A 27,200-nucleotide genomic window follows, 5' to 3' on the forward strand; every position below is an offset into this window, starting at 1 on the left:
AGATTTTCTACGGAGAATCCTCATTTTGTTATTGATACCTTTCATTTGACTGATATAAAACAAATTCCCACTAAAGGTCACTTTTTATCAAAATTTACAAGGTTGAAACTAGTATCATTTGCAGGTTTATAGCATTTTATTGTATCTTTCAATAATAATGACCAATTTTCTAAATCAGTTCTATTTATACAAGCGAAAAAAATAAAAATAAAAATAAAAATAAAAAAATAAATAAAAAATAAAAAAATCTAAAAGAAATACTTGTCTTTTTTGTGATTTCCAAATGTAACCATTTACAACTGGTTTTATTATGAAAATAAAGGTAAAACTAATCTACAAAAAATAGAAGAATGATCTCCTATGGAAAGTATTTTTTGAGGATCTGCCCGTTAACAAGTAAAGATTTTCTTTTTCCTGTTAAATCCTGTAACATAAAAGTAGATGGACCTATGATTTCTGCAATTTGGAAAGGGCCAAGCCACATTTGTTGAAATTTCATATGTTTGCCCTTTTCCTCATGAGCCTTGTCCCATTTTAAAACTAGATCTTTCTAGATATCATGTTTGAATCAAAAGAAGCTTTTACTAATGTTTGGTGATGAGCATGAGTTATTTTAGCCTGTTCTCGTTGCTCTTCTAGCTTAATGATTTGCAGTTGCCTTAGTTGTAAAGAAGAAGTCAGTGTTTCGTCAATATATTGAACTAAGGCCAAATAAGGAATCGCTAGATGAGTTGGAAGGACCACTTCTTTCCCATAAACTAAATTAAAGGGAGAAGTGCCAATAGAGGCTTTTTGCGTTATTCGGTCTACCCATAGAGCAGATATTAAGGATTTGTGCCAATTCTTATGAGTTTGATCAATGGTTTGCTTAATGATACTGATTAAGTTTTTATTCGTTGGTTCAGCTAACCCGTTCCCCTGTGGGTAATAATTGGTAGAGTATTTAAGTTTAAAACCTCTTTTGAGTGCAAATTCAATCATAGCATTGCCAGAAAAATATGATGCATTATCAAACATTAAATCAAAAGGTAAACCAAACCTGGTGATTATGAACTGATCTATGAAATCAATGATGTGTTCGGTGTTAGTTGTCCTGAGAGGAACTGCTTCTACCCATTTACTAAAATAATCTGTAGCTATAAAGATATACCTATGTTGTTTAGAAGAGTGAGGAACGATCTCACCTATTATATCCAATCACCATTGATCAAAAGGCTACTCAATGTTGACTGGTTGCAAAGGAAATGATGGTTTCTTTTGTCTCCCAGCAGCAGTTTGACAAACTTGACATTTCCTTACGTAGCTATGTGCGTCTTTGAATAATGTTGGCCAATAATAGCCTGCGCGTAGGATTTTATGTGCGGTAGCATCTCCAGCATAATGTCCACCCACTAGTCCATCGTGGAGTTCATGCAACACCTTTTTAGCTTCAGATTTCTCAAGACATCTAAGGAGGACAGAATCATAATTCATCCTAAAAAGTACATCGTTCACGAGTTGATATTGCTTAGCCTTTAACCTTAGGGCTCTTTTCTTTGTATAATCGAGGTTTGAAGGAGCATATCCATTCTTTAGATAAAATATGACATTAGCATATAATGATTCAATATCGTTTAGGCTTACCTGATACGTTTGTATTTCTGCAGATGGTGTTTTGGAAATAAGCGATGCTCCAGCCAGTATTTTGCAAAAGCCTTGACCTTTTACGATATTTTCTGGTTTAATTTCAACGTCGTATTCTTGTAAGGCAGTAACCCAATTGGCTCTTTTCTCACCTACGTCTTTCTGTACTAAGAGATTTCTTACTGCCAGAAATGGTACTATGATTTTTGTATGGGTTTTAAGCAGAAAGGGTTTGAAATGTTTGATCACTTTGAAAACAGCATAAGCTTGTTTCTCGACGTCTAAATAATTCAATTCAGCACCTTGTAGATTTGAACTAAAAAAGGCAATTGGGGCTTCCGCCTTATCTTGATTTGCTTGAGTGAGTATCGCAACATATGATCTATTAGAGGAAAATGTATACAAAATGAAAGGATCAGAAAAATTTGGAGTTGCTAAAGATGGAGCGTTTACAATCGCTTGTTTAATCAGATTGAATGCTTCATATTCATCTTGGCCCCATTTGAAAATTGAGTTCTTTTTAATCATTGCTTGTAAAGGAGATATGATCCTTGAAAAATCTAGAACAAATCTCTTAACAAAATTAATCTGGCCAAGGAAGGATTGCATAGCTTTCTTGTTGTGAGGCAAGGGTATTTCAGAAATCTCCTTGATTCTATCGGGATCAATATGTATTCTAAATTTTGACATTATAAATCCAAGAAGTTTTCCTTCACTTAATGCAAAAAAGCACTTTTTTGGGTTAAGTGAAATTCCATACCTTTGGCAACGTTGGAAGATCTGTTTTAAGTCTCTGAGATGATTTCCTCGTTTTTTGGAATATACAGTTATATCATCCAAGTAGATTACTACTGATTTGTTTACGAATCCCTTAAATGCGATGTCCATGGCCCTTTGAAAAGTGGCGCCAGCATTGATCAGCCCAAAAGGCATCTTTTGATATGCATAAGTACCCCATTTGGTTCTGAATGTGGTCTTTAATTGATCTTCGGGATGGACCAAAACTTGATTGTAGCCAGAGAAACCATCCAAGAAGGATATTAGTTTTGACCCTGCAACTGCCTATAATATTTGCTCCATGGGAGGCGAAGGAAAATTATCTTTTTGGTAGGCTTTGTTAAGATTTCGAAAGTCAATGCAAATTCTAATGTCTCCATTTTTCTTTCTAACAGGAACCATATTGGAAACCCATTTAGAATGTCGAACGGGAAAAAATATTTTGGATTTCAATAACTTATTGAGCTCAGATTTGATCTGGTTTTCTAGATTAGGATGGATCTTTCTCAGCTTTTGCTGGACAAATTTTTCATTGTTTATCATTCGGATAGTATGTTGAATGATAGAAGTGTCGTAAGTCTTAAGTTCATCGTAGTTCCAGGCAAAGACACTTTTGTATTGTTTCAGGAGACGAACATACGCTAATCATTCTTCAGGGGCTAGGCCAAGACCTAGATTGATAGTCTGCAGCTTGGTATCAGTTCCTAGATTTACTAATTCATAGTTCAGAGTTGAACTTTGAAGTTTTGAATTGGTAGATCTTTTAAATCGATCTTTAAAATCATATAAGTCTTCCAATTTGACCACTGATTTTGGCATAGCATTATTAGTGCTATCTTGTTGTAATTGTTTGTCATGTTGGTCCTCATCTATTATTTGATTAGTGTAGGATCCTTCTGATGTGAGGAAGCTTACAATATCAGGATCATCGTTGAAAATTCTCCAATTGGTAATGTTATCAAGAATCGAGGGTCTAAAGATTAATTCGATTGAAAATCTATCTGGGCTATAGTCTTCCGAGGGAATGAGCTTGGAAGCTACATTTGCTAAGAGGCCAGCACTAGCATTCTGGAGTCTGGGAATTGATGAAATATTGAATGCTATAAAATGTTCAGTCAGATCTTGTACTAAAGATTGGTAATGCTTTAAATGACCTGATAGACAATGTATAGTATTTCGTACCTGTCTAATAACAATTTCAGAATCTCCGAAGACTTGTAAATATTTGATATCTAATCCAATTTCTTTGTATAATCCTTGGACTAAAGCCTCATGTTCTCTAGTATTATTGGTGCAATCGAACTCGAACCTACAAGTTAGCATAGTTTTGTTTCCCTATGGACTGATTAATACTCATCCTGCTCCTACTCCCTCGTTAGACTTAGAACCATAAAAAAAAACTTCCAAAATAAATATTTATTTACAGGACTATCTACGAAATTAACACATTTAGAACTATCTATTTGAGAAAAAATTTCTACTTGAGATAAAACATAATGTTCTAAGTAAGGCGAAGTATGAGTATTAAAATTTCCTAAGAAAAAATCAACAGAATAGTTGCCAATTATATTGTTGTTGTATGCTACAGGTTCATTTTCTCCTTCCAATTCTGTTACTATGTATTTCTGATGTCTTTCTTGCTCAACCTTATTTGATTTGGTTTACCATTGTTAGGGAGCCACATGTGCGACCAATCAGTTGCAAAGTATCCATGAAGCTTTTCAGACCAATCTCTGCTAAGAATTAGGCCATAAAATTCTGGAATATCTGCAACTAAAATGTTAATAAGTTGACATACCTTTGGATTAGATGACAACCTTATGGTACCCTGATTTAGTTCACCGATCACTTCAACTTACGACTGGTCCAGCTACACTATGCGTACTGCCGATTTTTGAGGTTGAACCTTCATATTGATTTAGGTAAGATATTAAATGAAGCTCCCAAATCAACTAAACAATTATGCAAATTTTTGTTGAAAACTTCATAAGTAAGAAGAAATGGGGGAGTATGAGATCTTGACCTTCCTCCAATTAAAGCAATATCGTTTGGATCAACTTTATTAGTCACATTAGTTGGAGGTCTTCCTATCTCATGGGAAGCTTGCAAGATTACAGCAGTGGGTAGAGGTGCAACTGGTACTGCGTGTAATTCTTTCAAAAGAATCTTTTGCTGATGTTTTAACTTGCTCAACTCATAAAAAGTAATGTTAGCCCTAGTCTTCTTCATATCTTCTATGATATTATACTCCATCTCATCATAAACAATCAATGTTTTAGATGGAGCTGGTGAATCGGTTTGGACTGGGCTTGTTTAAGTCGCTTTGGGTGATGTCTTCTTTGTTGCGACTTTATCCATAGACATCGAGCTTGTGCTCTTTGGCTTAGGAGTAGGTTGAGGAGGATCAAGTTGATTTCTGCTTCTAGTACTGACCGGCAATGCCTCTTGGTCCTCTTCATCTAAATCCCACATACCTTGTACTTCTACAACTTCTTCTTCATCGGTAGGTTCTTCGGTAGCAATTTCCTCTTCTTCTTCTTCTTATTCAACATTTGTAATAGCATTGGGAAGCTTTGAATCAGTCGAAGGATTTATTCTATAAGGCTTGTATAGCATTTTAGAAGAAATCTCTACTACTTGTTTCTTAATGTCAACCATTTCGTTAGACATGGTTTTCAAAACTTTTTGCAATCCTTCTAAATCAAATGGGTCTTTCGATTGTTTTTTCTTTGGATCTTCCTTAAAAGTAACCTTCTTAGATTTTCGTTCATCAACAACGTTTTTCTTTTCTAATGCTATGATACGTTTCTCTACCGCTATTGCTCCCTTCATATTGTCAGCTAAAGTTGTTTTGTTAGCCCTATCAATGAATATTGCTATGTTTGATGGTAGAGCAGATATATACCATTCGCCTTGAACTTCTTCGCTAGGCTTGGAAGCGGTAGGAAATTTTTTCAACAGTTTATTGAAATGTGAGTTGAAATCTTTGATAGGTTCCTTTGACTCAACCCTAAGGTTAGACATGTCATTGATCAATGTTGCAGTAGACCTGTCATCACTGAACTTAGTCAGGAATTGTTCTTGGAAAATGTCCCAACTAGTGATAGATCTAGATGGTAATGAAAAATAACATGATCCAACTGCTCCTTGCAAAGTGTAAGGAAAGAGCCAAACAACAACATCTTCATTAGTAACCCCATTGAGATTTATAGATAACATAAATTTATTTATATGTTCTTCTGCTAGCATGCCTGCCATAGGATTAAACTTAGGCAACCATTTTTCAGGATGGGCCGATATTTGACTCAAGGGCGCAGGCATTAAGATTACCCCTAGGTTATTCCATGGAGATTGGGCCATCGTTGAACTACTAACAGAGGAAAGCGTAGAAGATGCTCCTTGTGGTTGGGACGATGAGGATATTACAGTTCTAGATGATTGAGAAGGAGATGTGGAAGTTCCAGTGGGCTGGTGGACAATAATATGAAGTGGAGGGGTGGATGGTTGACTTCGTAGTGGAGAGGTTGAGATGGATGATGATGAAAAAAGAGTCTCGCTATCAGACCCTTTAGGTGATTTCCTTGCTCTCTTCCTTGTAGGTAGAGGTAACTCAGTTGGCTCAATACCAAACTTTTCGCTCTTCAATCTAGTAAGAGGATGAGCAGGGTTATATTGCGAAGTCACACTACCTTGAGATTTTTCAAATCTTTGAGGTGATATAGAAAATCGCTGAAGTTTATGGATCAAAGATTCAACTTCAGGAGGTTCAATAGTAGATTTCTCTGAAATATTCAGGTTTGTGGCAGTGGTTGTTGTTTTATCGACTTCTTGTTCAAGATTTAAAAATTCTAAGTGCGATGGAGAAGTCGAGGGAGACGGTGAGGGCGATTTACTCTCAAAATGGTATTTAGATTTAGATTTACTTGCCATTCACAGTTCGGGGCCCTCCTTCTAGCGCCAAATATGTTGAAGCCCCGAAAATCGGGCCTACAACAAGGGGGATACCCACCGATTCCGGACCTTGGTTAGCAGCCCCTTTTCCGTTTGGTATAGTGGGTCCGACTGGGGATATGGGACCAGTTTCCCAATTTATGTGTGTGTGTGTTGAGAATTGATATTTCCTTTCTAATAATTTCTAGGTAAATATTTTTATTCTAAATCTAATGTAATTTTAATGTAATGAACAAAAATATCTAATTCTAAAACTAACCCGGGATTTAATCTTTCAGTTATGCGATCTAAAATGATTTCAAATGGCAATTGGTAATAAAGATCATTCAACTGCTATGAGAAAAGAATTCAATAAAGATAAATCATTTCGTATAAAAACTTAGACGAAACGATTGTGGAAAACATATCGCATAATAAGTTACTCATATATTAAGCATAAATAAATAGCTATCACAGTAAAAAAGTGCCAAATGATAACTCAAGCATTCAAGCATTCATATATAAATAAAAAAACATGAATATCACCTTAACACATAAGCAGAAATCGTTAAGAGATAAAAGTACCATTTATAACTAGTTCTACTCATGAGCTTCAGCAATAATGATCTATCTCTTCTTAATACAACATCTACTAAGAGTACAAAAGTGCAGCATCAGTAGTAGATATTAAACGTAGATATCAATAAATCCTATTCCATTCATTCATCAAAACCTCCTTGGAGGGTGCAAAAGTGCATGTTTTGAGGACAAGTTTTTGACAAATTTCAGGACCCTTCTCTAAATGCATGAGAAGGGTTTAAATACTACTTAGCTAAATATAAAAATAATTTATTACAAAAATGTAGGATGCGGTTTAAATGACCATCCTCATTTCAGGCCAAAAATAAAGCAAAATTAAAACTAAAACTGAATCTAAAACTAAAGCTGGCAACTAACTATCTATGTATTTGTTCCTTTTAGTTGCAAGCATTCAGCATTTGCTTGAGGAGAGTTGGTTGGCCGACTTCCGACTTTAGCTGTCCTGCGAAAATGGAATTGACAAGTGTTGGTGCCATCTTCTCAGCAGAATTAATGATACATTTGAGAGCCATGCACTGGCTGTGTGGTTTTACCAAGTACGTCCAGTAAGAATCCCAATTCAACTTGGTTAACCTTTTGATGGACTCTGCTCTTTCTTGAGCCTTCTGTCTCCAGCTTGTCTATAGATGTTGTACATTTGATAGATATTTACATACCACTTGAGGATATCCCTTATAAATACCACTAGTTTTAGAATTCAAGTTTTGCCTTTCGCCTTTAACACTTTTTCCTACAAATTTATGGGCTTACAGGTGACTAAGCGATTAGAGGCTTTCCTTTTTGAGGGGTTTTGCCCAGCGATGTGTGAAGTGCTAGTCGTGCATCAGAAACTGCCTCTGTTTCTCAATCCGGGCTTCCCTGGTGCGATTTTCGCCTCTTGCACGCTTTTTGTTAGAGGATATAAACCTTACATTTTGTGGAAAGAACAACTCCATGAGTTCTTGGTTCTGACTTTTAAATTGTCTGTTTGTGATATCAGCACTATCCAGTACCCATTTGACGATGTCTATGTATGGAAGAATGTTGGGCCTCGCCGCTATCCGGTGTAAGAACGAACATGCTAGTTCTGTAATCGACGCCTCAGACGACCCGCGTGAATATGTAGTTGTTGTAAACTCCATTACTCTGGGATTTTCTTCCTCGAGTAGGTTGTACATGCTTTCCCAAGTAGTAATACCAACATCTTTGTTACAGGTGGTGTCTGTGTATAAGGGCGTCATTTCTTTATCTTTAGAACTTGAAGCTTTACCCTTCTTTCCCATAATATTCTGAGCACTGTTATGTATACTTCTCTGCTTTTCACTCCTGTAGTTTACAAATGAGGCAAGAGTAATGATAAAAAAAAAGGTGACGTGAAAGATTTAAATGCCGAAAACATATAAAATATATCACCCTATGTGAAATGGCTCTTCGATCATATCAAAACCATATTTCATTAATGATTGCCAACTAACTCATTAATTAACATTAACGCACATAACTGGGCATCAGTTTATGGAAAAATATTTTTCGAACAACGAGCCCTGTAGATCTTCGATAAGGCGATTTTTTGCGATTTTCTTTGCAATATCGCAGATCGCAATATCGCTACTTCGTTACGTGTGGCAATCATCCATTAACGTGTTTTCTGCGAAATGTGATTTGCAAGACTTGCCATCGCATATTGGTGTTTTGAGGCATTTTCACCTTAAGTGATATTTGAGGCATGTGATGCGATGAGTGTCTTTTAGTACAAGATTTTGCATCGCGATTTCGCAATCTTAGGATTCCGCTTGTAGGAAAGCATTCATTAGCTTTTAGCGATGCAATGCTTTTTATTGAGAGTTGGATTTATTCAAACTTATCATAAAACTTAAGTCTTTTTAGATTTTTCGGGTATTCTCCTAATTTTATGATATTAAGTTTTATTTAAAAACGGAATACAAGTACTAAACTTTTTTGAATAAGGGTCCCCACTTATTTAGTATTAGTAATAAAACTAAATAAGAAGGGGGGTTGTTGTTGGCCACAACAGATAGTAGGGATAGTAGTTATACCACACTAGAGAGTTTTGGCATGTCCCCAATAATGGATGACAATAAAGAGGACATCCCAGATCCAATTGTGCCAAAAATTGCCACCAAAGATCCACTTCAAACCTCAAGGTTGATATTTTGAAGAGTGGATTTGGATTCCTCTTCATCCCAAAAGAAAGTACTATTTTCAACTACAACAACAATCTCTTTGCCTGGCAGTAACCTTTCGACTGCCTCAGGATCAAGATCCTTCTTGGTCATATACCTGTCAAGTCTATCCAAGGACACCATTGCTTGTGAGATAGATATTAAAGCTTGAGGAAAGTTCCTAATGGGTTCTTGAAGAATTTTGAAAATCAATTTTGTAGTGAACACCTTCCCTGCTATAAGTTTTTCTCCTACAAAAATGTATGTAGTGAATGTCACTATTGAAACAAGTGAAGGTGTGCTCCATGTAGTGAATGTCACTACTGAAACAAGTGAAGGCATGCTCCATGTAGTGAATGTCACTACTGAAACAAGTGAAGGCATGCTCCATAGAGTAATTATATTCACGCAAATAGAATACAAAGTTTTGCAGAGCCATTGATATTTGGAATTCCTAAAAGTCTCTACATGTGTTTGGAAATGGTCTTCCCATGCTTGAAGTTTGATAACCCTCATATAATTCAAAAACTCATTAGTTGTATGAAGATCACACATTTTCACTAATTGGAACTCATATCTCCTATTTCTCTTGGATCCCCAAGCTACAATGCCCATTATTAGTGCCATGTAAACAAAACTAGAAAACATAGAAATTCCCAAAACCTCAAACAAGATTGATAAATCAGCCCCAACTTGTAGAGGCATCATCCAGATGTAATGAAGCTACAATATCACATCCGAAAGTTGTTGAGAATCCACGACCATGTAATTTACAATCTGGCCAACACCATGAGCTTGCCTAGTGGAGCTTGACAATCTTAAACCCTTTCTGTATAAAGTTGTGATTGGAGTAGACCTTATCAACATGCCCAACTTCTGACATTGAAAATTATATTGATGGGAACAAAGAACCTTAATGGATTTTGCTGAAATAGTATCAATACAAGGGCAAATCCTTCATAAGGAAAGCTTTGATCTCCAAATGTAAAATCAACAAATTTTTGTATAAAAACTGGGCCAATATACATCACATGCATTTTTGCAATGAGATTTGGCCAAAAGCATCGAAGAAATGTAACGTGTACAGGGTGTTGGTGTTCAACTATGTCGTGAGACCAGTTTGATTTAAAAAGTTCAAACATATTTTCAGCGCTATCACCAGGTGCTAGTGCAGGAACATCTATCAATTGCAAAGCATTTATGTAACCTTTGTTTAATACAGGATTCAACCATAACCATGTAGCCCTTGAAAAAATACTTGCTATAACATAAGGGGTTATTAATTCTTCTCAGTGCTATAATTCAAAGTGTTACCATCGAGAAGAGGTTCATGTAATTTTTTTCTGTTTCGTCAACAATGGTGATTCTTGTAGTCCCTTTGAGGGCTAATGCTAGCAAAAATCCATGGGTAGGGAAAATAATCATTGCAAAAAGGTCATCAAGAAGGAGAATACTATATGGATTAGGAGTTGTGGACATGAACCTGATGATTGTAGGGATCAAGAATATTGTATTCAGGATAAAATTCATAAGCCACCAGAGATATAGAGACTTTGGACGTGTTGTAGCTTTGAATTTATTCTCATGTCCAATTTACTGCCCCAAATGCAATCCATGAAAGTGCTTGGATTCCAGACAAAGCAATAAAAAACCAATGTTGACGAGGATGTCAAATCATCCCAGCTGCAATGAATTGAAAAAGAGGAGTTTCGTATTGCTACTTACAGGCAATGTCACATGGTTCACATTCGAGTTAGGGTTCAACAATGATTAGGTTCGGTTTGAGTTTGAATTTTTTGATGAGGTTCACCATTAGGTTCATATATATATATATATATATATATATATATATATATATATATACATATACATATACATATACATATACATATACATATACATATACATAGACACACACACACACACACACACACACACACACACACACACACACACACACACATATATATAATGAATTATAGGATAAAATAGTAAGAAATCAACATCAGTAAACATCAAAAAAGTTATCACGGACATGGAAACTACAAGGATAAATTACAAGCTCGAGTTGTGACATGAGGTTATGAGTTTTGATCTATGAACTTGGTCAATGGCTATGAGGTTCGATTAGGTTTTCCGAACCTCAAAATTTTTTTAAGGTTCTCTAAAATTCAAACCTCAAGGTTAAAGTTCGACGAACATTTTGACATAGCTTACAAGCAGAGGATTTTCTACTTATTTTTAGTTCAAGACTTAACGCAATACAACATGGGAGGTTTTAGGTTCTAATTGACTCAACAACTTGTCTTTATTTGCAGCAATTTCCTTCCAAAACTTCATAATGATGAGGCAAAATTCAATTCTTTATTGAAGGTAAATGTTGTAACTATAGATTCTAGGAAACCTCCACTAGAAATCTCATAACCCATCTGAATCTCTCTTTCATTAAAATACATAAGTGGCAATAGTTTTTCTACAGATTGACATGGATCCTCTTCATTATAATACATGTACTACATCCAACATAAATGAAATAGACAGAAAGAGAAACTTATGGTGTGATGCCCAAGGCCCCAAATAGGTTCATCACGAAACTTTTTCCTTAATGGATGCCTGAAACAATTCTTCATGAAGACAATGAATGCAAACATTTTGGAGATATCGAAAATATCTCTATCTTGGAAAGACTAGTGAAAGGCTTGTAGAATCACCAAGCCGAGGGTTGAACAAATCCTCATGCCCACATTGAAAGGCATCATCTTCATCTGCTTAAAACTCCTCTTTTGATTCCTTCGGCTCGAGGTTGTCTTCGTCCTCATCAGCTGAGTGATTTAGAGAGTAATTCAGAGATCGGACTTATCAACATCCTCTACATCTTCATATTCTGAATCCACTTCCTTAAGATAGTTTGTCATCGATCTTCAGGGTTTCATTTGCTAAACTCTCACTCCTGTGATCGCCTTGTTGCTTCAACTTTGAAGGATCATTTCAATATTCAGCTGTCTCAGTCTTGGCCTTATCAATTCTCTATTTCTTTTCAACAATTCTAGCACACTTCATTTGCAGAGTAAACGGTGTTACAAGCCATAAAACAGTGCATAATAAGGCTTCCAATCATTGCCACTCCCAGTATATGTTCTCTCCATACAGACTAAACAATGTGCCTTTGGTCTGTATGTATCACTTAGCATAAGTAGTAGCCATTCTTGCCAAGTGTCTCATCCCTGCACTCTCTGAAGGCTCTAGGTGGCCATTAATATCACCATAACCATGTAATATCTGAGCCTTCGTCAAATCGTCCTAGCTACAATAAATTGAAAAAGAGGAGGGTCATATTGCTATTTACAGGCAGAGGATCTGGTTGGGAGGTTATTTCTTGTTTTCTCATTATACGCTCTTGACCTGGATAGCATTCTACATCTCTAGAATTTTATAACTATTATGGAGGATGCAACTTACCCATCCTCGACCACCTAGAGAGGACCTTCTGAGCTGCTTCAGCTGAACACATAGTCTCTTGAATGTACAGAATGGATGGCCGATGTTTTTGAATCAGCCTATTCATGGATCGTTGTTGGGAGGCCATCCCTATGCCCCTCATATTATGGGATAGCACAATCATCTTTTCACCCCTCAGGGGATGCTTTGCTAAGGGCCCCAAGTATCATTTGCTGCCTACCTTCCAGTATTTCTCTTTCCGCATTTGGCACTACAAACCAGGAAGGGACTGCAATGCTAAGTTTGCTCGGAAGCCTGGTACGAAATAGAATTTATTTATAGTAAAATCCCTAGCTACTCAGTGTTATTGGCTTTGAGCCCTCTCCCAACCTGCTAAGGAAGAAAAGTAGTGCGGAAGGGGAAGGAGGGAAATTAAATGATTAGATTTTAGCAATTTGTAAATTTGTTTGTGGGAAATTAAATTTTAATGGGTCAATTTTAAATTTTAGATTTTAGAGTGGCCCAAAATTAGATTTTAATAATTTGTCCATTGTTTATGTTGCTATTATTGAGTAGGAGTTTCCTTTTAGAGGAGTCTCCAAAATGATAATTTTTTATTGAGCTATCAATAAAATTAAAAAAAAAAATATTATTTTGAAAAATGTTTTTAGGATCTATTACATGAAAGTATAAAAAAAAATTTAGTGTGTTTATATAAAGAGGGAAAGAGAACATGAGGTTTACATATAAGGGGAATATTAACGTTGTAGTCTAACAATTATGTTTTTTTGCTTTGAAAGTTATGGAAATTCCGGTCATATTTTGAAAAAATCCAGTAGGGATTTTTGTAAATCCAAGTAAAAGTTGTCAAACTTCATAATTTTAGGTGCCTTAGAGGTTTTTGATGGTGCTGAATCTATTTCCACCATCAAAAACATGATTCAAACACTGCATCTACAAGATTTTTTGAATTTTTTTTGCCTAGATTCCAGCCACTTTTGGTCGTCCGGGAAATTCCTCCGCCTCTGTAGACGACTCCAATATTAACTAACCCTTAAGGAGGTGGAAAATATATCTAATTCTATGAATAATGTTATTAATAAATTCAAATAGTCCTAGGTAGCCCATTATTTTATGTGGTTCAAAGTTCTTGGAGAATGGTAACCGTTACATCTAAGGAATATTTGTACCATGTAGATCCGCCCAAAGGATTCACTTCATGTTGGATTAACCATGAAGCTTGACCCTGATAGTGTTGAGTGAATTGAACTTGTGAACTCTCAATAGAAGAAGTATTTTTCTAAACGGGACTCGACGAGCTGAGCTAACCCTAGGGGCTAAGTTCAGGGTATGTTGATTTTCTACATTTTGTCTTTCAGTTTTGGTTTTTCCTTCGGGTGGGCTTGGGTGATGTGGTCAAAATGAGTTAATAGAATCATAAACAACCATTAAACAAAGGCTAACCAAATTCAAGTCCATTGCTTGTGTTTTTCTTAATATATTGAACATTCAGTGGAATATATAGTCTAGGAATGATATTTGGTAACTGGAAAAATAGTGCGGAGTAGAGATTGAAAGCAAAAAATAATACATACCTAAAACATTTTGATGTCTTTATGATTTTCTATACATGAAAGTGTTTCTGCATTTACAAATGCCCTGGCTGACCATGGCAGGACCTCCCAGTAGATGCCAACTATGAAACATTAGCTCATTGGTGCATCAATGCCATATCAAATACACAGATTGATAAGTATTATTATCGATTTCCAAAAACAACTACCTTCAATTCTTCCTCCCTTTGATTCCTCGCCCTCGCCCTCTTCTTGCTAATCCACCCACCCATGAAAACAAAAAAATCTCTTATTTTTTCCATCTATCATCACAATTCAAATGGCTTATTGGCAAAAAAAAAAAAAAAAAAAAAAAAAAAAAAAAAAAAAACCTACACTATCTTACAACTTCACCTTGAATTATTCCTCCCTGTGATTCATGGTTGTCTTCGCCCTCTTCTTGCCAATCAATGCACCCATTAAAACAAAAAATCCCTTACTTATGACTTCTTCCTTTGTTTTTCATTCGTTTTCATTAATTAATTAATGGCATATCTGTTAATTTCAATCATAAACTTTATTTTGCACCTCCCTCCTCTTACTCGCTTTGGAACATGAGTCTCTTTTCACAGGTTTTGTAAATAAAGTGGTGGGAATTTAGAATGTGAGCCACCATTAAATGATTTTTTAATCTAATTATGTTATATTGGATAATTGGTATGGTGGGGTTTTATTTTTTAATTAAAAAAACATTATTTAAATAAAAATGGAAATTTTGTCATGTAATATTAAGTTTTCCTTTTTAAATATTAAGTTTATTTTTGGAGATTAAAAGGGGAAAATGTTATTTTCCTCACTCATATTCAATTCTTGCTTACAATATATTAGTTCTTCATGAATTTACTATTGCTTACATTTTTTGTGAATCAACTATTGATTAAGGTTCACAAGGTATCAATGATCTCATTCTCACTTTTGGATTCGAGGGTGATACAAAATGTTACATGTAGAGAATGAAGATTGATAATGAAGGGTGATACAAATAGTTACAAGATTGATAATGAAAATGACGATAGGAACTCATCTCCTTCTCAACTTAGTGGCACCTACCTCAAACCCTTGTAGGGTTCCACCCATAGATTGCACAAGGCCTTTGGATTGCAAAGCAAAGCAAGGAAGTCAATGATTTAAAGGGAGAAGCAGAGACACGACACCTATAAATATCACGATTCTTGTTAGACATTTTCTATAACCAAACTCAAAGGATTTCTCTCATGTTTTATGTGCTTTTCACAATAAGTCAACCTCGTAGACCTACTTCAAAGGCACATTATCCTACATAACTTAACAATCTTTCAATGATGGAAATATGCATGTGTATTTTGATGATGGTGGTGTCCAAGTGTTTTTTGTGTATCCTATTGAGGGTGACGGGTACACGTCTTACGTTTATGGAAACTGCTAGACTCTGTCTTGTCAGTCTTCCATCAAAGTCAAATTCATCAAAATTTATCTCTCGTCATTTGTAGTCATTTGGGTCAAAAAGAGTTATTTTAAACTTGCACGGGTATTTTGCGCTGATCTGAGAGGGCACCTCAAAACTACATTAAATGTGTTGGGTCCTGTTGTGGGAACTAATTTATTAGCTGTAGAAAATGGACTGAACCACAAAGTATTTTGGTGCTTGTTTTTTGTCTTTCTCGCTGATGCCACTAGGGAGAATAGATGGTTGGCAGCATTAATGGAAGAGTTTGGGAATGATAGCAAGGACATGCTTTCTTGACATTGAAATGATACATCCAGAGATTCTATGGCAAGTTGCATTTATTCAAGATTCAAAGGCAGTAATATGTCAAACTCAAGCTGTTGGACCATCTCCTGATGATTCAGTGCCCCTTCTATTGAGAAGATATTTTCCACTTGCATGAAATTGCTCCAGGCTAAGGTTATATTATTTCTTGTAGAGCAATTCAAGCATTGTACTTTGGATCATGTAAAGGATGATAGTATGATGTCCCTCATATCTCATGTTTTGGCTCTAATTTTACATGAAGACAATGTAGCTTGTGAAGTAGGTGCTGACAATGGCCTTGTTAGTGTTTCATTGGATATCTTGTTCAACTTTTGCCTGCAGGTATCAAAAAGTGAGGGCTAGCCAGATTTTAAGTATGTGACACCCATGCTACTAGTTCTTGATAATTTGCTACAGTTGAAGCAAAAAGTTGATTCTAAATTCTGAATTGTCCAAGAAAAAGATGGTGATGCTGAGAATCTTGAGAACTTGCAATCTCCTTCAGCAAAATCGTATAGAGCACATGTTGAATGTCCCTGATGGGTATATAACTATCGAAGAACTGAAAAAATAGGGTCGAAGCCGTGTTTTCATAACAGTGGACAGTGATTGAGGGTGCGCGCTACCCATAGAGTGGGCGCGCTACCCATATAAGGCACGCTACCCATTGGGCAGGTGCGCTACCCACACAGAGACATAGTTTAAAAAACATTTTCTTGCGACCAGTTTCATGTTGAATCGACTCCGTCGACTTGCAACGGGATGGAAAACCTTCATGTTCTTTGCCAAGGCGATTGAGCATCTGCGTTTTCAGGATTGCAATGTGTCATTTGAAACAACAGAGAGTAAGTTTTTTTTTTTGGTCACACAGCATCAATTACTGTTGCTATAGTCCAGGTACTAATGACTGCAGTAGGTGCATCATTGATGGACAAATCTGGAAGGTGCCCACTTCTAATGATTGCTACAGGAGGAATGTGCATAAGCTGCTTTATTATTGGATTATCATTTTACATACAGGGACATTTTGATGGGTCTTCTCTTCTACTACTTGCAAGAAAATTATCATTAATTGGTCTTTTGGGTTATATTGCAACATTTTCAATGGGCATGGGTGGAATTCCATAGGTCATAATGTCTGAGATATTTCCTTTGAATATGAAACGTATTGCTGGCAGTCTGGTGTCTCTCACAGCTTGGTTTGGTTCATGGATTGTCACCCTCACTTTTAATTCTCTCTTCTCTTGGAGTTCTACAGCTTCCTTCTTTATATTTTGCATTTTCGCCTTCACTGTGCTATTCGTGGTAAAGCTTTTACCAGAGACAAAGGGACGAACTCTGGAAGAAATACAATCTTCTATCTCATAAAATTCTAGGGGAAGAAATCAGAAGTTTGTCCATAGAATCATGGCTTGGTTGAATTTTATGGTTTGCAATGATGTTCTCATGAAGAGTCTGTAAATATTCTCTTTACTGATATCATATCAATTTCATTTATTATTCTTGTAGAAGAGCTCAAGTGTCAGGCTATTGCCTCTTCTATATTAACCACAGCTCTCGACCTTGAAACAGTGGTATTGCATTTGGTATTCACATTGATATCGCAGGTTCTGCAGTCGGCATGCCAGTGGCTCTAATTAGAAGCGGGATCTGACTTATATTTATGAAGTCCAGCCCTGCGTGATCCAGAGAATGAATGGCGGTTTGAAACAACGTCTCATAACGTTCCACCTCAGCAATGTTATCGCTAATGGTGTTGCACATGTCAAGCTGGTAATCAAACGGTGGTGACACAGGTAAATGTCTTCAAACTGAAAACACGTGGTGAGGTTGGTAAACTGCAGCTGCGATTGTTCAGGTGGAAACTTATTTAAAGGATCAGTTTTATTTAAAAATTGGTTTCATTCAAATGGAAAGCGAACAGTCATAGACTGAACGCCTATATTTAAACAAAGGAACCTACAATGTCCAGGCCTACAACTCCGTCCTCTAATAATAGTCGCCGAGCAGATTCTAGACCAAATTCAAATGGACATGTAAGCAAAAACGCTCCAAAGAATACACCACTACCATCCCCAACTGCAACACAGGTTGCAGAGCTGAAGGTTGTAGTTAACAATTTGGAAAAGGAAAGAGACCTTTACTTTGGAAAACTAAGGGACATCGAGAGTATATGCTATAACTCTAAACTCCTAGAAATTCCGGCAATCAGAACAATTAAAAGACTGCTCTATACAGATCACTATGAAGCCAATACTCTCACTGATCTAGTAACAATGAGTATAGCAGAAAATGAAACCTCGGGCCATGTTATCGAGGACTGTGAAGTTCAACCTTCAAGATCCAGTAACAGGGATAATCAAGATGATTTATCCTTATATGATTTTGCAGCACTATACAATGGAGAGTATACTAAGCCCTTTGTTACAGAGCACTTGATGATCATACCAGGCCAGACGACCACTATTTTTTATTAAAAATGTTTTTTCAAAAGGCAAACGTAAAGTAAAAAGTCAAAGTCAAAGGTAAATTTAAACCGTAGATACTTGCCACAGCAGAGAAAAAGATTCGATTGCCTATGTTTATCTTCAGTAAATGGGATTGACACTTGTAATGCCACCTCTTCATCAGTTATCAACAGATTCGAGTAGAAGAAGAAGCGCTATTCTATCTTCAGAAGTGCTGATTGTTTTTTTTTTTTAGTTTTATTTATTAATAATGATAAAACAAATCCCTTGTCTTGGGGTTGATTTGTTTTCCCCTAGCAGAGTTTATTTAATGTATTAAAAATCATTTTGTAAAGTTGGAGAGAGAGATTTCTGAGAGGTGCGTGGAGAAGAACAGAATTTCATTGTACAGTGTTTGACAGAGATTAATCGAAGAATACAGCTCTGATTTGTAAGATTCTTGTGGTGTGAAAATTTAGCAAATGTATCTTTCTTTCTGTTTCAATGTCTTTTGTAATGTTTCATAGTTCATTCAAATCGTTTCTAAATGAATACTTTTAAGTGAGAAAGGCAGAATTCAATTTATTTTCTCTGTCTTGAGGAAGTGTTCATATTTAATGTTTTCTTCTGTTTGATAAGGATCCATCACACATGCCCTTGTCGACTTCTCAGCAGTCTTGCCATTCTGTTTAATCTCAATTTTATTGTTAAACTTCATTCCTACCTCGCCTTATGGATTAACCTGTGCCTTTGATTAAACCTCTGCTCTTACTGTCTTTGCCCATGTAGCCCAGAAAACCCAAACATTTATTAAAACCTCATTTCCTATCTCTTTACTAGCCTAAAATCAGTATTAAATTTGAGTCATCTCAGCCCCTTTGAAGACCTTTTGCCGAGATAGACCTGGAGAGAGCCTTCTCCTGTCCTCGTAGGGCTAGCTACGAGGCTGAGCGTGGTATGATGTTGCCTCGAGTTTTGCCTTCCTCAGCCTGAGGCAAATTCGAACGCTAACATAGTGGCGACCATACTGGGGACGATGGTTTGTTGTTGATGTGACATTCGACTTGTTGATTTTCTTGTCCTAGTACATGAAATCAAATTGCAGATCTGATGCTGATGGTGGACAGCAGTCGGACACTTATGAAGGCTGAAAACATTCACCTGGCGAATCCAACACGATCCAGACATTCCAGTGCTCGCTGATCCATTTATGCAATGGTAGGGTATGTGGCAAACCCTGCACTTTGTGAAGCTGTAAAAGATGTTAGAAATTGGTTAGCAGATTTTGAAATTAATGAAGATTTTTTCAGTGCCTTGCTTCAATGTTTGAAATCTCCGAAGTTTCCTCTTGAAGCTAAAACTGGTGTCTGTGAGTTAGTGGTTGAAAGAGTTGAGAAGGAGATTCAGTGTTTAGATGAGCAGATCCAGTCATATGATTTCCAAGACCCTAAAAAGTTCTTGGAAATCCTTCCTCCTTCGAAACAAGAAATAATAGAATTGCCTACAGATGTTTGCATTGACAGTGTGCAGCTGGAGGTATGTATTACAGAGTTGGGGCAGCCAACAGAGTCTGGGTTTCACGATCTAATGGCAACATACATGGAAATTTTTTTCAGTTTGATTGATAGATTAGGCTGTCTTTTACGTGACCAGGCTCATTACGTGCATGAAGGGCTGCCAGCAATTGCATCTGTGATCTGGTTGAATCACTCTCAAGCGGCATCATTTTCAGGTTTACTTGAATGGTTAATATGGCATTTCAAAATTACCTGATCTATTGTTTTTGCAGCAAAGTAGGGTAGATTTTGTAAATAAATAAGCAGCCAAAAGGAAACATTTCATTCTGAGTTTCATTTACAGTTGTAGTGTGAAGTTTGCTGAGCAAGTTTTTCGATCATTTCAGTCAAGTTTCAGTCCATAAATGAGTTGGAAGTCTCGTGTTGTCTGTTGAAATAATGACTCCATTGCCCAATGGACGGAGGCACTGTCTGCTCTTCCAAAGCTCTGCGGTTCTTGGCACCTCCAAGAAGCGGCAGCTGCCATCCCCATTGGAGCCAATGTTAGACTCCGTCTTGTCAGTCTTCCATCAAAGTCAAATTCATCAAAATTTATCTCTCGTCATTTGCAGTCATTTGGGTCAAAAGGAGTTATTTTAAACTTGCACGGGTATTTTGCGCTGATCTGAGAGGGCACCTCAAAACTACATTAAATGTGTTGGGTCCTGTTGTGGGAACTAATTTATTAGCTGTAGAAAATGGACTGAACCACAAAGTATTTTGGTTCTTGTTTTTTGTCTTTCTCGCTAATGCCACTAGGGAGAATAGATGGTTGGCAGCATTAATGGTAGAGTTTGGGAATGATAGCAAGGACATGCTTCTTGACATTGAAATGATACATCGAGAGATTCTATGGAAAGTTGCATTTATTCAGGATTCAAAGGCAGTAATATGTCAAACTCAAGCTGTTGGACCACCTCCTGATGATTCAACGCCCCTTCTATTGATGAGATATTTTCCACTTGCATGAAATTGCTCCAGGCTAAGGTTATATTATTTCTTGTAGAGCAATTCAAGCATTGTACTTTGGATCATGTAAAGGATGATAGTATGCTGTCCCTCATATCTCATGTTTTGGCTCTAATTTTACATGAAGACAATGCAGCTTGTGAAGTAGGTGCTGACAATGGCCTTGTTAGTGTTTTATTGGATATCTTGTTCAGCTTTTGCCTGCAGGTATCAAAAAGTGAGGGCTAGCCAGATTTTAAGTATGTGACACCCATGCTACTAGTTCTTGATAATTTGCTACAGTTGAAGCAAAAAGTTGATTCTAAATTCTGAACTGTCCAAGAAAAAGATGGTGATGCTGAGAATCCTGAGAACTTGCAATCTCCTTCAGCAAAATCGTACAGAGCACATGTTGAATGTCCCTGATGGGTATATAACTATCGAAGAACAGAAAAAATAGGGCCGAAGCCGTGTTTTCATAATAGTGGACAGTGATTGAGGGTGCGCGTTACCCATAGAGTGGCCGCGCTACCCACACAGAGACAGAGTTTAAAAAACGTTTTCTTGTGCCCAGTTTCGTGTTGAATCGACTCCATCGACTTGCAACGGGATGGCAAACCTTCATGTTCTTTGCCAAGGCGATTGAGCATCTGCGTTTTCAGGATTGCAATGTGTCATTCGAAACAACAGAGATAAGTTTTTCTTTCGGTCACACAGCATCAATTACTGTTGCTATAGTCCAGGTGCTAATGACTGCAGTAGGTGCATCATTGATGGACAAATCTGGAAGGCGCCCACTTCTAATGATTGCTGCAGGAGGAATGTGCATAAGCTGCTTTATTATTGGACTATCATTTTACATACAGGGACATTTTGATGGGTCTTCTCTTCTACTACTTGCAAGAAAATTATCATTAATTGGTCTTTTGGGTTATATTGCAACATTTTCAATGGGCATGGGTGGAATTCCATAGGTCATAATGTCTGAGATATTTCCTTTGAATATGAAACGTATTGCTGGCAGTCTGGTGTCTCTCACAGCTTGGTTTGGTTCATGGATTGTCACCCTCACTTTTAATTCTCTCTTCTCTTGGAGTTCTACAGCTTCCTTCTTTATATTTTGCATTGTCGCCTTCACTGTGCTATTCGTGGTAAAGCTTGTACCAGAGACAAAGGGATGAAATCTAGAAGAAATACAATCTTCTATCTCATAAAATTCTAGGGGAAGAAATCGGAAGTTTGTCCATAAAGTCATGGCTTGGTTGAATTTTATGGTTTGCAATGAAGTTCTCATGAAGAGTCTGTAAATATTCTCTTTACTGATATCATATCAATTTCATTTATTATTCTCGTAGAAGAGCTCAAGTGTCAGGCTATTGCATCTTCTATATTAACCACAGCTCTCGACCTTGAAACAGTGGTATTGCATTTGGTATTCACATTGATATTGCAGGTTCTGCAGTCGGCATGCCGGTGGCTCTAATTAGAAGTGGGATCTGACTTATATTTATGAAGTCCAGCCTTGCGTGATCCAAAGAATGAATGGCGGTTTGAAACAACGTCTCATAACGTTCCACCTCAGTAATGTTGTCGCTAGTGGTGTTGCACATGTCAAGCTGGTAATCAAACGGTGGTGACACAGGTAAATGTCTTCAAACTGAAAACACGTGGTGAGGTTGGTAAACTGCAGCGGCGATTGTTCAGGTGGAAACTTATTTAAAGGATCAGTTTTATTTAAAAATTGGTTTCATTCAAATGGAAAGCGAACAGTCATAGACTGAATGCCTATATTTAAACAAAGGCACATGCAATGTCCAGGCCTACAACTCCGTCCTCTAATAATAGTCGCCGAGCAGATTCTAGAGCAAATTCAAATGGACATGTAAGCAAAAACGCTCCAAAGAATACACCACTGCCATCCCCAGCTGCAACATAGGTTACAGAGCTGAAGGTTGCAGTTAACAATTTGGAAAAGGAAAGAGACCTTTACTTTGGAAAACTAAGGGACATCGAGAGTATATGCCAGAACTCTGAACTCCTAGAAATTCCGGCAATCAGAACAATTCAAAGACTGCTCTATACAGATCAGTATGAAGCCGATACTCTCACTGATCTAGTAACAATGAGTATAGCAAAAAATGAAACCTTGGGCCTTGTTATCGAAGACTGTGAAGTTCAACCTTCGAGATCCAGTAACAGGGATAATCAAGATGATTTATCCTTATATGATTCTGCAGCACTATACAATGGAGAGTATACTAAGCCCTTTGTTACAGAGCACTTGATGATCATACCAGGCCAGACGACCACTATTTTTTATTAAAAATGTTTTTTTAAAAGGCAAACGTAAAGTAAAAAGTCAAAGTCAAAGCTAAATTTAAACCGTAGATACTTGCCACAGCAGAGAAAAAGATTCGATTGCCTATGTTTATCTTCAGTAAATGGGATTGACACCTGTAATGCCACCCCTTCATCAGTTATCAACAGATTCGAGTAGAAGAAGGAGCGCTATTCTATCTTCAGAAGCGCTGATTGTTTTTTTTTTTAGTTTTATTTATTAATAATGATAAAACAAATCCCTTGTCTTGGGGTCGATTTGTTTTCCCCTAGCAGAGTTTATTTAATGTATTAAAAATCATTTTGTAAAGTTGTAGAGAGAGATTTCTGAGAGGTGCGTGGAGAAGTACAGAATTTCATTGTACAGTGTTTGACAGAGATTAATCGAAGAATACAGCTCTGATTTGTAAGATCCTTGTGGTGTGAAAATTTAGCAAATGTATCTTTCTTTCTGTTTCATTGTCTTTTGTAATGTTTCATAGTTCATTCATAATCGTTTCTAAATTAATACTTTTAAGTGAGAAAGGCAGAATTCAATTTATTTGCTCTGTCTTGGGGAAGTGTTCATATTTAATGTTTTCTTCTGTTTGATAAGGATCTATCACACATGCCCTTGTCGACTTCTCAGCAGTCTTGCCATTCTGTTTAATCTCAATTTTATTGTTAAACTTCATTCCTACCTTGCCTTATGGATTAACCTGTGCCTTTGATTAAACCTCTGCTCTTGCTGTCTTTGCCCATGCAGCCCAGAAAACCCAAACATTTATTAAAACTTCATTTCCTATCTCTTTACTAGCCTAAAATCAGTATTAAATTTGAGTCATCTCAGCCCCTTTGAAGACCTTTTTCCGAGATAGACCCGGAGAGAGCCCTCTCCTGTCCTCGTAGGGCTAGCTACGAGGCTGAGCGTGGTATGATGTTTCCTCGAGTTTTGCCTACCTCAGCCCGAGGCAAATTCGAACGCTAACAGAAACCTACATGTGTATTGCGTTGATGGTATTGACTTTATGTCTTTTATTGATATTGCATTGATCTATATGTTGACATTGGTGAGCTCTTCGTATGGGCTTGGATCTTTTTCTCATCGTGGTTCCTAGTGGATTTACTTTCATTGAAATGTATCTTATTGTACACAATTAAAATGACTAATGTAAACCACTAATTCATATTATTGTAGTACTTGGTAGGTAGTCGTTTTTTTGTTCCTAGACTAAATTAGTCATTTATATTAGTCAATTTTAGTTGGGTCACTTAATATTGCTCATTTTTTGTAGTATTTCACTTGTAAAAGTTGTGGTGACTAACTTTTTTAGTCACCTAGTCACTATCTTCTCATTTTCTATTAGTGGTGCCATCATAATTTTATATGCCAGAACATAGAGAACATAAGGTGAAATATAGAGGTTGATAGCTATAGTATCTTATGGTCTACAACCCTACACAATCAAATTCTCAAGAACAATCTCTAAGAGTTAGTTATTAAGCATCAACCATAGAAATTTATTTGGTTTGGCACTTTTCTCCAAATCTAGAAACACACATAGGCTTAAAATAAATTGCAAACCCTGTTCTCATTATCAATTCAAATCCCAATCCTTGAAGTCTATGGTCTACTCAAGCAACCAAACACAAATAAAAGAGGAAGCTTTACATGGAATCAGAGGTCTGAGAGTTAATTATCTTGTTTGCAATCATGGAATTACCTCAACAACAAAGCCAACCTAGATCTTGTCATTGTGAGCTTCCATGACTCTCGTTAAAATCATAAGCCCCAAGCCTCAAATGATGTCAGCTATTTCAAGGAAGAGTCGCCACTCCTCACAAAGCATCTACAATATTGGTGAAAACCAACAGAAGATAACATGACAACGTTAAACCATGTCTCAAAATAACAAAAATGAGTTATTGAATGCAATATAAAAACCCTGTCAATCTAAGAAATTAACTGACCTCTATAAGCAATTCTTGGGGCTGACTCATATTCTCCACTATGATAGGGCACCCCATAGTTTGAAGACCCAATTCCACTGTCAAGCTTGCACCACTTTCTAGGTTACCTTTTGAAAGAAATCCACCATCCTTATCAAGCACCTACATAGTTTCCAAGGTAATAAACAATTATACTTGACTGGCAAGTTTATAGTGATATATATATTTTTTTAACTATTGGAAGAAGCAATTTATTAGTTGGAGCAAAACAATCACTGCATGGATGGAAAATACATAAAGAAGCACAAGAAGATTGGAATTGTAAATGCAAATCTCCAATATACCATAATGGTAATGTAATATTTTAAGGCGCCACTAAACAACAAGAATGGAGGTGAAATACTAGTCTAGTTGTAGCAATTGTAACTTGGTCACGCTGTTGTTATAGTTAAGTTGTTGTTATAGTTGAGGTATGATTTTTTTGGGTTCCCATGTTGCAAAAACTGTAAGGGTAGTTGTGCGGGCATGAGCGCTAAGGAGTGCCAGGGCGTGCTAAGGAATGAAAAGGCATGCTAACACATGCCAGATAATTTTGTGGTCTAACGGTTTGATTTAATTTTATGGTGTTATTTTTATTGTCTGCTTTGCATAGCACTATTTTTCATAGTTTGGAACATTATAGTCAACGTGTTCCAGGTGTGCTAAGGAGGGAGTGACAAGGTATGCTATGCATTATTGCCAAGGCATGCTAGAGTGCTAGGGAAGCATATCAAGATGTGCCAAGCACCAATGTGTGCCAATGTGTGCTAACGAGTGTTAGGGAGTGCCAGATAAACATAAGGGATCACTAGGTTAAAATGCATGGAAATGAATGAATAAGAGTGTGTGACAGGGAGTGTCAGCGAGTTCCAAGTGTGCTAAGGAGAGAGTGACATAGTATTCTAGGTTGCACTAAGTCATGCTAGATTGCTAGGGCGACATGCAGCCAAGATGTTCCACGTGCCAGGGTGTGTCAACATGTGCTAGGATGTGTTAGGGAGTGCCAGGGAAACACAAGGGAGAACTAGGTCAAATTAGTGCATGCAAATGAACAAATAAGAGTTTGTGACAAGAAGTGTCACTGAGATACAGGTGTGCTAAGGGAGTAACAAGGTATGATAGGTAGTGCTAAGGCATGCTAGAGGCCAAGGAAACATGCCAAGATGTGTTAGGTGCTAGGGTGTGCCAATGCATGCCAAGGAGTGTTATGAAGTGCCAAGGAAAAAAAAGGGATCACTAGTTTCAAATACATAGAAATGAATGAATAAGAGTGTGTGAGAAGGGGTGTTAGTGAGTTCTAGGTGTAGTAAGGAGGGAGAGAAAAGATATGTTAGGTAGTGCCAAGGAATTCTAGAGTGTCAAGGCAACATACCAAGATATGCGATGTTTCAGGGTGTGTCAATGTGTGTCGGAAAATGTTAGGGAGTGCCACAAAACACAAGGGAGAACTAGTTCGAAATGCACAGAAATGAAGAGATAAGAGTGAGTGATAGGGAGTGTCAATGAGTTCCAAGTTTTCTAAGGAGGGAATGACAAGGTCATATGCTAGGTAGTGCCAAGGCATGCTAGAGTTTTAGGGCATGTCAAAGAGTGTTAGGCTGTGCTAGGCAGTTCAAAGCATGCCAAGAAATGTATGGGATGCTAACACACGCCACATAGGTCTAAGGGATTGTTAGACATGCCATGTGATATGGCATGTCAAGATGTAAACTGTGTTTCTTAGTTGTTTTGTGGCAATGGTTGGACGTGAGCCTTCAATTGGTAACTTATTAAGTGGAATGAGTTGATATTGGACATGAGTAGCCTAAGATGTGTTATAGGAAGTTCTTAGGTGAACAAGGCATAGTCTAGTTGTAGTAACTATAACTTGGTTAAGTTGTTGTAGTCAGGGCAGGACTTGGTTGGGTTCCGACCAAGTCTAAAAAAAAGTAAGGGTAGTTGTGAGGGAATGATAGCTAAGGAGTGTCAAGGCATGCCAAGGAATGAAAAGGTGTGCTAACACATGGAAGACAATGTCAATGGATGGTGAGGAGTATTAGGGAGAGTCAGGGGAATACAAGGGAGAACTA

General features: G+C 37.1%; 1 pseudogene; it reads left to right on the forward strand.

The window, feature by feature from the left end:
• The window catches only part of LOC149164535 (sugar transporter ERD6-like 5), a 76,311-nt pseudogene extending 59,068 nt beyond the window's left edge, over positions 1-17,243 (forward strand).
• Positions 17,244-27,200: the final 9,957 nt, after the last annotated feature.

The sequence above is a fragment of the Pinus tabuliformis genome, chromosome 5_1 (genome assembly GCF_031772625.1).
Source record: "Pinus tabuliformis cultivar Carrire ecotype Pingquan chromosome 5_1, CPIR1, whole genome shotgun sequence".
In the NCBI taxonomy this organism is placed as follows: Eukaryota; Viridiplantae; Streptophyta; class Pinopsida; order Pinales; family Pinaceae; genus Pinus; species Pinus tabuliformis.